This window comes from Mus pahari, chromosome 19 (assembly GCF_900095145.1).
Source record: "Mus pahari chromosome 19, PAHARI_EIJ_v1.1, whole genome shotgun sequence".
In the NCBI taxonomy this organism is placed as follows: domain Eukaryota; kingdom Metazoa; phylum Chordata; class Mammalia; order Rodentia; family Muridae; genus Mus; species Mus pahari.
The window spans coordinates 49,861,313-49,873,979 of NC_034608.1; the positions used below are offsets into that span (position 1 = coordinate 49,861,313).

Below are 12,667 nucleotides of genomic sequence, written 5' to 3' on the forward strand. Positions count from 1 at the left end.
TATATATATATATATATATATATATATATATATATATACACACATGTGTACATATGTGTGTATACTTATGCATATACATATTCTTCTATATATGTATATGTGCATATATTTATACTCATATAGGTGGAAATAAATATATGTATATATAATTTACATAAAGAATATATATTATACATAAAGAATATATTCAAAGGATATTATAAAGAATATGTAAGAAGCTATATATAAATATAAATAAAAGATATTTAAATATGTATACACACATATATATTTTGCAGTATCTACCAAATTATATATATATATATATATATATATATATATATATATATATATATATATATATATATTCTCCCTGGAAGAATATCAACCAAGCACATCTAACAAGTTACAATAAGACTATGCACATATCCCCTATGAAAGCTGGTCAAGATAACCTAGTCGGAGGCAAAAGTTCCCACAAGCAGGCAAAAGAGTCAGACAAAAAAAAAGAGTCACCCACCCCAAACGCACGCACACACACACACACACAGAGAGAGAGAGAGAGAGAGAGAGAGAGAGAGAGATCCACTGCCAGGAGTCCCACAAGAAGACCAAGTGGAAGGGGGCTCACTGATCTGTGCTTTTAATGAATTCTCCAATAGAATCTAGGCACCTCAAGGTAGGAGACCCCTTTTGGAGCAGGTGTTCATCCAGAGAGGGAGAACTATGGATCAGGTACAAGCTAGGCAGGACAAAGGGAAATTCCCCGCTGGTTTTGAAGAGTGCCTAAAAGTGAAGGCTGGGTCAGAGGCAGAACTGAAATATATTCACTTCCCATATACAAAAATCTTGGATTTAATTTTGTTAGATGGCCCGGGGAATACAGATAACCCTGTGCCTTTCTCTTTCACACAGATAGGCAAGTGGGCAGCACACATATATGATGAAATGCTAATACAAGTCAAAAAGTGCACTCACAAAAGAATGTTTTCTACTTCAGTTACTTACATAGAGTTCACATACCCTTGAGCAAATGCAGTATTTGTAGAGAGGAGAATTTTGAATGGGCAGTCTGGGGGTGGGGGATGACTAAACTTCAGGGTTTGTTTGTTTTTTCCCTATGGAAATGGGCAAAAGTGTGTTCCAAACAGTGCAAGAATTAAGTGCAATCGACAAAATCACTGGGAAGTTTAAGATGTGTACACATTTCACTATACCCCTGCTAATGTGATAGAACATTCACATCTTTCAGGGGTGTTAGAACAAGTAAGTGTTTGAGACTGGGATTCTAACTGCTAGAGAACAAACACATCAGAGCTACTTTTTTTTTTAATGCCAAAGAATCTCTTGACTGGGCAGGGGTGAGAGTTCAAACAAACAATCAAAAAATAACAAACAAACAAAACCTAACAAAATGACAGAGAAGGAAGAAAAGAATAGGTCCTCCAAGGGAAGAAGAACACTGAGGTCTACTGCCCCCGGTTCAAAGTCATGGGAGGATTTAATAAAGGACTATCAGTTAATGACAGCATAGCAGAATTAGGAGCAGAATTGGATGCCCTGAATTAAAAGGAAAAAGTGTTAAAGGGTTTTTCACCTCAATATAAATAATGAGCAGACCACAGGAAGATCTTGATCTTTCTACAGATAAGGGAAGGACTTCCAGTGAATTAGACCCAGACTCCAGCATGAAAAAGAAAGTTTCCAATTTCAGATGCAAAGGCAACATTTTACCATCAACAAAGCCAAAGGGGAAATGACATCTGAAAAAGAACAGAGAGAGTGTTTGCCTTCTGATGGCAGAGAGCCAGGTGTGCAGGGAGAAAGGACAAGGATTCAAAGTCAGTTAAAAGCAGGGAGAGTAATTGCAGACATTCTGTCTCCCTCCACCTTGTGGGTAAGGAACCTCCCTGACTTCTTCCCAGACCTGGCTTGAGCAGCAACATTCTTTAAAAAGGAAAGGAAAGTAAAGGAACAGAAAAGAAAAGGAAAGATGAAGAACAGAAAAAGAAAGGAAAGGAAAGAAAGAAAGAAAGAAAAAAGAAAGAAAGAAAAGAGAAGAAAATATTCATGCAAATGTAAATCCTGATAGCCTCACAAAACACCAGAATCCATCAGGTTTCTCACTACAATGGAAATTCAACCATGATCTCCAGTGTTTCCCTCCTCATAAATGCCCTACCATCATTTCAGTTCTAGGAGGTAAATAATGCTAAATCTAGTCGTTGACAAATACTGCCCCAAAAAAAACAAAACTGAGATTTTATTTCAGGAGTACCATGAATTTATTACCTATTTTAGCTGCATGGATGTATCAGTGTTTCTAGTGCCATAGAGAAGTCTTAGAAAATTGAAATCGCATTTTTTTCTGATTACAGAGGCTGTATGCTGAACATTACCAGTCTGCCAGATTAAAAGAATAAGCAAGAAGATGCCTCATGGATCGATCAATTAGCAGTAAACTCAGCAACCATATTATCTTGCAGCTTTCTAACATAGGCTCATTGCTTAATCAATTAGCATTTTACTTAATTTTCAATATTATGAAAGTAAAACCTCTGGGACATAATTATACAGCTGAATGGAACTCTCTATGTGGTGATGTAATGTGAACATTCCTCTATTGGTGAACTTTTGTCTTTACTGTTATTAACAATGTTGCATATGCAGCTAGAGACCAAGTAATGGGAGTGGGTGGGTAGGAGAGCAGAGTTGGGGGGAGGGGTATAGGAAACTTTCGGGATAGCATTTGAAATGTAAATAAAGAAAATAATAATAAAAAAATTTTTTAAAAAGCAAAAAAAAGTCAGTCAAAAAAAAAAAAAAAACCAATGTTGCAAATACACAATGAATTTTCTAAACAGTAAATACAAAGTAAGTCTTTCACATTTTTCTCTATTTCCTCTACATTGTTTCAACAAAGTTGAAATTGTTACTTTGTCACCCTGTCAAAATTAATAGTATCCATAAGAGCCCCTTACTGGTATTATGCTCACTTGATACCTGCTAGAGTTATTTGGAACAAGGAATCTCAGTTGAGAAACTGCCCTCAATTAGATTGGCCCTGAGCTGCAGTTTTGACTGATGGCTGATATCGGAAAGCCCAGTTTATTGTAGGCAGTGCCTCCCTGGGTCAGGTGCTCCTGGGTGCTACAAGAAAGCAGCTTGAGCTAGCCATGGGAACAAGTCAGTAAGCAATACCACCTCATAGCTTCTCCTCCAGGTCCTGCCTCCAGGTTTCTAGGAGTTCCTCTTCTGCCTTCCTGGGTGATGAACTGTTTTCTGTAAAATGAAAGATCCTTTCTTTCTGGAGCTGCTTTTGTTCACATAGTGTGTCACCACAATAGAAACCAGAACTGAGAGCTGAGCCTTTCACTGAACACCACCTTTAAAACTTGCCTTAACAGTAACCACGTCTACTGGAAATGCATTTTGGAAGGCTGGAAGATACTACACCCCCAAATATCCCTACAACAATGTTATTGTGAGCGAGAACCTCAGTCATAGAGCAGCATAGATGTTGGCAACACTGCCCTGAACACTCACTCAGACATTAATGTATGTCCTGATTCGAAATAAGTTGTCATCCAGCTGTTCTGCATATTTCTATAAACTATATATTAAATAATCCCTGCAGTCTTAGGCTGGTCTTTTTTTGTTTTAGTGAAAGAATTCATTTTAGTAAAAGATAGGTTTTGTTTGTTTTTTACAATTCCTTCTTAATAACTTGTTGCATATTCATGTGTTGTTCATAATATTTACAGTCACAGATTTGCCTTTTTCTCCTTTTAAGATGACCTCTTTTTTCATTTGTAAAGTATTTATATGTTAGAAATACTAATCTTCCACAAAATGAGGATGTATAATACAAATAATCAATTCAATTGTTAGTGTGATTATCTAAAACATAAATAGCTTCAGAAAATTATATGTTTAAATTACAAAATAAATTCTATGAGGTTGGTCAAATTCAGAAATATACTGTATGTACATTAATAAAAGAATCCTATATTTTGCATATTTGTTTTCTAGGCAAATTAAGATAAACTGAAAAATTTATTAGAAGTTTACTTTTCAATACCTTCTCTATCTAAATTACTGCCAGAATGCCAATTAATGGCTAACATATCATGCAGGAAATAAGGAAAACAGTGGGGAGTTTTATATTAATTTTATTGTACTCTTAATCAAAGTTAAGTAAGTAGTTCAAGTGAGAAACTGATTTGTGTCGCATGAACCATCTCTGTGAATAACCACGCGCTTCTGCAGAGGTCTCTCTCACACCCCATTCCAAATATGGAGACAGCAGAGGAGCTTCAGCCACTAGGAATTACTCTAGGATAGCAAGTCTAGATCTATGTCAGGGTCATAAGACCCCAAACAACTGAAAGGGAAAACAGCAAACACCAAAGAATTGGGAGTTTTGTGTATGGTATGTTTATTATCTAGATTATTCTATAATTGTTCGTTTAATAAAGGGCACTATTTCAAACGTTGTCTATAAGTATTCATGAATCGTCTAAGTATGGGTTTTCCCTTTCTCTTGAGATATTTTCTTTTCTTTTTTATTATCATTTTTTAAAAAAATTTCATTAGCTTTTTTTGTAAAAACCTTACAAACAGAACTATATCATGCAAAGTTTACATGGCTCAGTGAACTTCTACACAGTTTGAGGTGCCATTAAGAAATTGAAGCTGTGGAGCTTCATACTGGACTGTACAATTTCACTATAGAATATTTTTTTCTTTTTTTCCCTTTTATTGGATAGTTTCTTTATTTACATTTCAAATGTTATCCCCTTCCCAGGTCTCCCCTCTGGAAACCCCTTATCCTATCCCCCCTCCCCAGACTTTATGAGGGTGCTCCCCCACCCACACACCCACTCCTGCCTTCCCGCCCTGGCATTCCCCTACACTGAGGAATTGAACCCCCACAGGACCAAGGGCCTCTCCTCCTACTGATGCCCAACAAGGCCATCCTCTGCCACATACACAGCCAGAGCCATGGGTCCCTCCATGTGTACTCATTGGTTGGTGGTTCAGCCCCCAGAAGCTCTGGGTAGGGGGTCTGGCCAGTTGACACTGTTGCTCCCCCCATGGGGCTGCAAACACCCTCAGTTCCTTCAGTCCCTTCTCCAACTCCTCCTTATATATGAAAGCATGTTATATCTTAGATACATGAATTGTCTACTACATGCTAGATCATAACTATTAATATTCAGTAGGTTACTTTGTAATGTCAATTCTTAATTAAGCTTTATGATTTGAGAGAACCATAGAATTATTGAGGCAGTTGTAAACAACCACACAGAACTCATGTACCTCTTGACCAATGTCAAGTTTATGTTTCCATTGGAAACATAAAGATGTAAGAGTGAAATACACCCTGAGACCGAAATCCACCTAGTAGCATGTGGACAGTTCCATCAGCACAAATTCTCAGTGGCATATTTATAGTCACAGCCACTTCCTTCCCCCACCACTCACTACCTCACCTAGCAACCACCATGTTTGCCAATTTCTCTACTTTTGCTATTTCAGAAATGTTCTATAAATAGAATCATTAAGTAAATTTTGGTGACTGAGCTGTCAACTTCTTCACTCAGCACAATTCTTTCTGCAGAAATCGATTAATACTGGCTGCTTCATACAGCAGTATGCTGTTCCTTTATATTGCTAAATATTGTTCCAAAGCATGCATTTAAACATCCGTGTTTAAGTGGAGAACACCTGGGCAGCTTTCAGGTTTTAGCTACAGCAAGTATTCTTTCTAAGCGTCTCATCATAGGCCAATAGGTTTTGTGTGAACACATTTTCTATTTCTCTGGGGTATAGACTAGGGAGACTATTGATGAGTTATTTATGTGGACATAATTGCAAGTTTGGCATTCCTATAAAAATTTTCAAACTATTTTCCAGAGTGGCCATAGCATTTTAAATTCCCATAACAATACCTGAGTGATGCAGTGTCCCAGTATTTGGGCAGGATTTTGTTTTGTCAGCAACTTTTATATTTTAGCCATTTAAATAGGCCTATAATAATATATCACTATAATTTTAATTTACATTTCTTTAAAAGCTAATAATTTTGAGCATAATTTTAATCAACTTTTTGTTGTTATTCGTTTTTTGTTTGGGTTTTTGTTTGTTTGTTTGCTACTTTTTACTATCTATATCCTTTCTGGTAAACTATTAAGTTACATCATTGGATTTTATCTTATGTACTGAGTGTGTGTGTGTGTGGGGGGGTATAACGGCAAGTCACAAGTTGAGGGAAGTACAGCTGGTTCTCTGTTTCCATCATGGGGTCCTGAGGGTCAAACTCTGGTCCTTAGACTTGAAAACATGCACCCTCACCTGCTGTGTCATTTCACAAATCCATCCCATTTCCTTCTATCATTTGTTCATTTTCAATATATCTTGCTACTGAAAATGTGCTTCACATACACAGTGGAAATTTCTGCATGAGCAGAGAATAATTAAACGATGACATTTTGGGGAAAATAGTTGGACTCAAGAAGATTATAATAAGAGAAATAAGAGATAGTAAAAAAGAAATATATCAACATTTTACCCCATATGCATAATTTATGTTTATATAATACATATGAGTGTATATATTTATGTATATATTCATACCATATACCTACGTACACTTATATATACATATCATATAGAAAATATATTTATAAAATGTATGTGTGTGTGTATGTATACAATGAAAACTATGAAGAATGGGGAGAACTCTTGAGGACCTGTGTGAAACAGGGTTATGAAATATACATGACATGAAAGCAAAAGACCATCTGGGTGATAGATGATGGCCAGCAAAAGGGGGACAGGTTGATGGGAGAAGTCAATGGAAAAGGAAGATGAATGAAGACAAATCATGCCTTCAGATAGGTGTGAAAGTGCTACAATAAAACCCATTACTTTGAATGATAAGATGGTTCTTTAAAGACTTTATATTTCAACTGTCGAGCTTCTAATTGTGCCGTTTAGTGATAGCTATTCAGTGAGGCATGCAGCTTCAGGTAATAGGAGTAGAACACAGTCAAATGTTTCACTTCTATTAGGCCATGTTGCTGAGTCTTTTGTTGTTGTTGTTCGTTTAAAATATAGAACTTTAGGATTCCTTTATATACCCTCTTCTCATCTTAATGTTTTTTTTTGTTTTGTTTTGTTTTTCATCAAAAATAGGTATGGGCCTGTAAGCTTGAAAGGAATAATCAGCAGATGAAGAAAGATATCCTGCTTATAACAAATTTATTAATGATGCAGGCAAATAAAATCTTCCACAAGAAGGCCCCAGAGCACCATCTTTTTTGCATCTTCTATAGGTTACTACTGCTTGTTATTTTTCTTTTTGTGCAGAAAAACCAGACTTAGGGGTGTGTCAGTTTGATGCAATAACTCTTTTTAAAGTAGTTGGCCTATTTTTTATTTTATTTTGTGTTTTTGGGTTTTTGTTTGTTTATAGGTTTGTTTTGGTGGGTTTTTTTTTTTTTTCAGTGTGAGTAGAATAGGTAAAGAAAAAAAAATGCCCTGGTCTATTCAAGAGAAGACAATTCAGAACTGTGGAAGCCTCAGAAATCCAATTGGAGAGTTGTAGGTTCTGTGAAATGCATCACTGCTCTCAGAGAAATGAGCAGCCTGCTTGATGCTCTTTTCTGTCCACAAAGGGAAAAAATGCACATTGTAAATGTCCAAACTGTCTGGGTTCAAAATGCAGACAGAGAAGGTTCACACTGTTATCTTCTCTCTGCTAAACTGCATCACCTTGTATGGCAGCTTGTATGGCAAGAGGCTGTGACTAAGTCCTCCTGCCCCTTCTAGAATAGTATCTGGAAGACACTTCATTCTCAGCCCCATGGTGATGCAACTGTAGAGTTTATAGGGCTTATATACTCAATAGCCTACTCTGGCAGTAAGCACATATTTGCCTACACACACATGCACACACAAACATGCATACATGTAAATATACATACATATGTAATATATTGTGCAATATATATATATAATTACACTAATATTTTTACATATATAATATATGTGTGCATATTTCCTTCAGTATCTACACACAAATGAGTAACCTAGTTTTAACAGAATGATTTGGTATTGCTTGTGAAACTTTCTAACATTTAATTCTTATGACTGGAACATATCTCCTTTGTCTAATAATATAAATGCTATAAAAGCTATTTCCATTCCCAGTATAGTTTCAGAACAGCTGGTACATAGTTCCCATCCAACAACTGTTCATATTAGTCTCTCATTAAAGATGAGCACATATATTTTCCCTTAGGCAAATTGACACCAAGTCCCTAATTTCTCTGAGATCATATTTTCTAAGAATCGAACCGTTTAAAAAATTCACTGAGACTTCACACACTCTATGTACCTGCCTGTGTTTCCTCTGGTATGCCCTTTCTGTTACAAACCATCATCACTACAGGAGTGGTTTTATTCACAGCATCTCTAAATTTGTGTCCCAAAGTTGAAGCCTAAAGCCCAAATAATGATATCTGAAAATGAACATGATCTCAATGGAATCTAGAGAGGTTTCATGGCTAACTGCCTGGCTGTTCTTGCTGGAAAACTAGAATTGTGTCCCAGCACCCACATGGTGGCTCACAACCATCTGCATCTCTAGTACCATAGGATTGGATACCCTCTTCTGGCCACCAGGCATGCCTGTCGTATACAAACATATGCACAGGTGAAACATCTACATAAAAAAAAAAAAAAAAAAAAAAGCTTTAATGGGAAGGGAAGCCCTTAGTCCTGTAGAGGCTCATTTCCCCAGTGTAGGGGGATGCATTAGGGGTGAGGCAGGAGTCAGTAGGTGGATGGGGGAGCACCCTCTTAGAGGCAAGTGGGGGGATGGGATAGGGGGTTGCAGAGGGAAGACTGAGAAGGAGGACATTTGAAATGTAAATAAATAAAATAACCAATTGATAAAAACAAGCTTAGACTGATAATTGATTGTTTTATATATATTCACATGGTCTCCTTTCCTGTCTCATTCTACAAGGACCAGAAGGGTTTAAGACAGCTTACGTTAAGACTGCTCTTCTCTTCTATAAGGTTGTCATTATTAATCTTATCTCTCGAATCGTTAGGCTAGATCACAGGAAAACCATCTGCTATCACGTTCTTCTGGGTGCTTATCTTCAGCCTTTTTCTGGAACAGGAAACTGAATAAAAGCAATAAACAGACTCCCAGTACTGAGTGGGAAATACTAAAGGGAACTATTTATTGATTACATTGGCTGATCTAAACCAGAGGAAAGTGACACGGATATCCTGAGCAATTACTGTGATGGGAAAATGAGGAAGCCAGTCTCTAGAAGAACATTTGAGAGGACCGGAAGCCAAGCAGAGGGTATGCAGTTCACTTGACCCCTGTCCTTTTTGCATGGAATCTACATGGGAAAGACGATCATCTGCAGTTGGGATTACTTTCTATCATTCTTTAGCCATCCTCCGGAAGCAAGAGCCAAAGCCTGAGGTAAGGTCGCTTCGGATCTCAGATTTGTGGTCAAAAGGCATGTATCTAAATACAAATGGATGCTAAGGTTGCCAGCTTCCAGTGGAGGTCTGTGCCCCATCAGCAGCGCTCCCACAGAACACACCCAAGGCTGTGCTTTAGAAAAGCCTTGGAGGTCAGTGTTAGGCAGGAATATACAAAATACATTCAAAGAAAGCCAATGAATTTATGCCCGAGACTGGATTTCTTCCCCTTTTTACCAAGCTTGACCATTAACTTTGTTGTCAACAGTAGCTAAAAATTATTGTTACTGTCCCTCAATAGAGGAATGGATATAGAAACTGTGGTACATTTACACAATGGAGTACTACTCAGCTATTAAAAACAATGAACTTATGAAATTCTTGGGCAAATGGATGTATCTGTTTCTAAAAACCTAAAGTAATATTCTTTATATCTTTTTGACAATTTGTTTACTTTCCTCGAACATTGGTCTTGAATTGACTTTGTAATCACATTAAGAATTATACATTTTCATATATTTAAAAAGGCTATGTAAAATTACCAAAACAATGAAGCCAAAAGGTAGCTATGATAAAACATTAACACCAATTGTCCCTAGATAATGGGCTGGAAGTGGTCACTTGCTTTCATTAAATTGTCTATATTGTCCATACTCTAATAAGGAAAATTATGATTCCTTTGAGGAGCCACAAAGTAATTAGAAATTAAGCTTGAAAAAGCTGTTTCATTAACTACAGATGTGGAAAACAGATACAGAAATAAGTTTGTGTGTTCTTTACTAAAGAATATAATATAATATTATACCCACCTTATCATCTACCCAATCCCTTTCTAGTTTTTAGCCTTTTTGCAAGGAAAAAAATACTAACAGAACAACTTTATGCATATAGTTTCTTACTTCCAATTAACTGACTATATTTCCAGGCTTATATGAATGATTTGCACTGAGCTATACTATTTGCACAATGTATCCTTTTCCTCCTTAATATCAATAAATAACCCAATTTTATTATGTATTAATCTAAGCAAATTAGTGAATTAAGTAGCATAGAGGCATAATGAAAATATTTTTTAATGCAATGTGGGTGCCATAAGGTGTACCCTCCTAATTCTAGCCACTTAAAGGGATGAGGTAAGAACATTTCTTGACCCTAGAATTTTAAACCCAGCCAAAGAAGCCTAAGAAATGAGAGAGAGTGAAAGCAAATGGGGGGGGGAGCAGAGGGTCAGAGAGAAAAGAAAAATGAAAGGAAAATAAAATATGATGCATGTATTTACTCTAACATTTAAATTGCAAAACAAGTACATAATACTTCATTATTCCAGGGCTTTTATTTTCCTAGTTTCTCTGTTGCTTGAGACAAATATGGATGCTGATGTTACAGTATGTCTTCTGTATTTTGTACCTACAGATACAGTGTGGATGCTGGTGTTACAGTATGTCTTCTGCATCTTGTACCTACACGCACACTTACCTGGTTAAAAACTACTATTGTGGCTACAGGGGCAGAGCATATGCATGCCATCTACTCACTCATAGTGAATTATGGACAGCTTATTTAGACAGAGAAATAGAATTCTAGGCAGGAGTCTAATAACCAAACATGTCAATACAAAAGCAATCCACACAGAAGCTAAACGTAGGTGGGGATAATTCTCTTGTGGCTCTGCTTTCCTCACCACAACATCCTCTGTATCTAAATATATTTCATAAACAGGATCTTACCTCTCTACGTGTCAGATTTTTATTATGTTCTTTAACTATTAATATACTCCACTATTATTCCCACAACCATCCCTTATGAGATATCAGGAAGAAAAATAAAAATGAATTACCCATAAAAGTCATTTGGTTAGAAACAGTAATTTCAGAGCATGGAATATTCATTTCTGATTGGACACTTACTTGGACCTTGTCAAGGTCACACTGTGTTATGAAACCTTACACTCGCTGGTAGAATTAAATCTAATACCTGACAAAACATTCTAGAAAACAACACATAACTATTTTTGACTTGTTCGTTATTTAACTTGTATTAGATCACTGAAAAGCTCTATATACCCAATCCTCAGAATGTTAGATTGAGAGGAAACTTTGCAAGGCCTCAGTTATTCTGAAATAAGGTCACAAAGCTCCTTGCCTTCCTGAAGTTCTCCTCCCTCTCCTACATTAGACCACACTATATCCTATTTACTTGTTCACACTATATTTTAAACCTTTTCTTGTCAGTGAGATCATTGACTATCCCAGAGGAAGTAAGAAAAATATGTAAATTGCCACATTCCAAAGGCACACAAGATAGATTGAATATATAAATCTATGTAGTCTATAAACAATTAAAATGAAATAATTGTTAAGTCAACAATCACGAGGTGGTGAAGTAAAATATGTAGCTTCATAAGCTCTGGCTGGCAGATGAATTCAGAGGTACGCTCTTCATACTCACACATGTGCACTTATGTTTCGTGGGTAACTGCTCAAATACCATTTGGGCAGAAAGTGAAGACGGAGTAAGGGAATGATCACAATATGTGGAGATGGGGAAAGACAGGTGCACCAAGGTACCTTTTGGGATCAATAACTGAAGATAATCCAGCAGGAACGAGCCCTCTCTGGGGTCAGCTACCTGGCTGTGTGTACCTTCCTTCTGTAGCCCTTGGCTTAGCAGAAATGAAGTAGCCACAGACTCTCCGTTAGAGCAATTGAAGAGCTATGCCTACCACATTTTCCCTTCAAAAGACCTTTCATGGTTTTTTTGAGTAGAGTTTTCATTATATATTTACTCCCTCCAGGGTCCAAGGAATATTAAATACTGGAGTTTATTTTACATAAGATTCCAAAATATTATTCACCCGTGTCAAACACAATGGCCTTAAAAGTTGCAAGAAAGCATTCCCAAGGTCTAAAAAGGATCAGAAAGTGGGACTGCAGAGCCAACGGGTAAGACTGAGTACTGTTCTTACGGAGTTCTGCTCCCAGCAGCAATCAGGCAGCTCACAGCCGGAGACTCCAGTCCCATGATGATACCTCTGACTTCCATGGGCAGCCCACAAACGTGTACAGGTCCATACAAAGATCTACACACGTACATGTAAGTAAAATCATTTTTAAAAAGTCTTAAGGAGAAAGAGAATCCAAGAAGACCTATATTATTACTCTGTCAAATTTAT

At 36.8% G+C, this 12,667-nt stretch overlaps 1 protein-coding gene and 1 long non-coding RNA gene across 6 annotated transcripts in view; both read right to left on the reverse strand.

Moving 5' to 3' along the window:
• The window catches only part of LOC115062592, a 2,248-nt gene extending 514 nt beyond the window's left edge, over positions 1-1,734 (reverse strand). Inside the window, exon 1 of the long non-coding RNA XR_003842530.1 lies at positions 1,577-1,734. This is a non-coding gene — a long non-coding RNA (uncharacterized LOC115062592). The remainder of the gene's footprint in view (positions 1-1,576) is intronic.
• The window catches only part of Nrg1 (neuregulin 1), a 1,045,353-nt gene that overhangs the window by 781,745 nt on the left and 250,941 nt on the right, over positions 1-12,667 (reverse strand). The window lies entirely within an intron of this gene.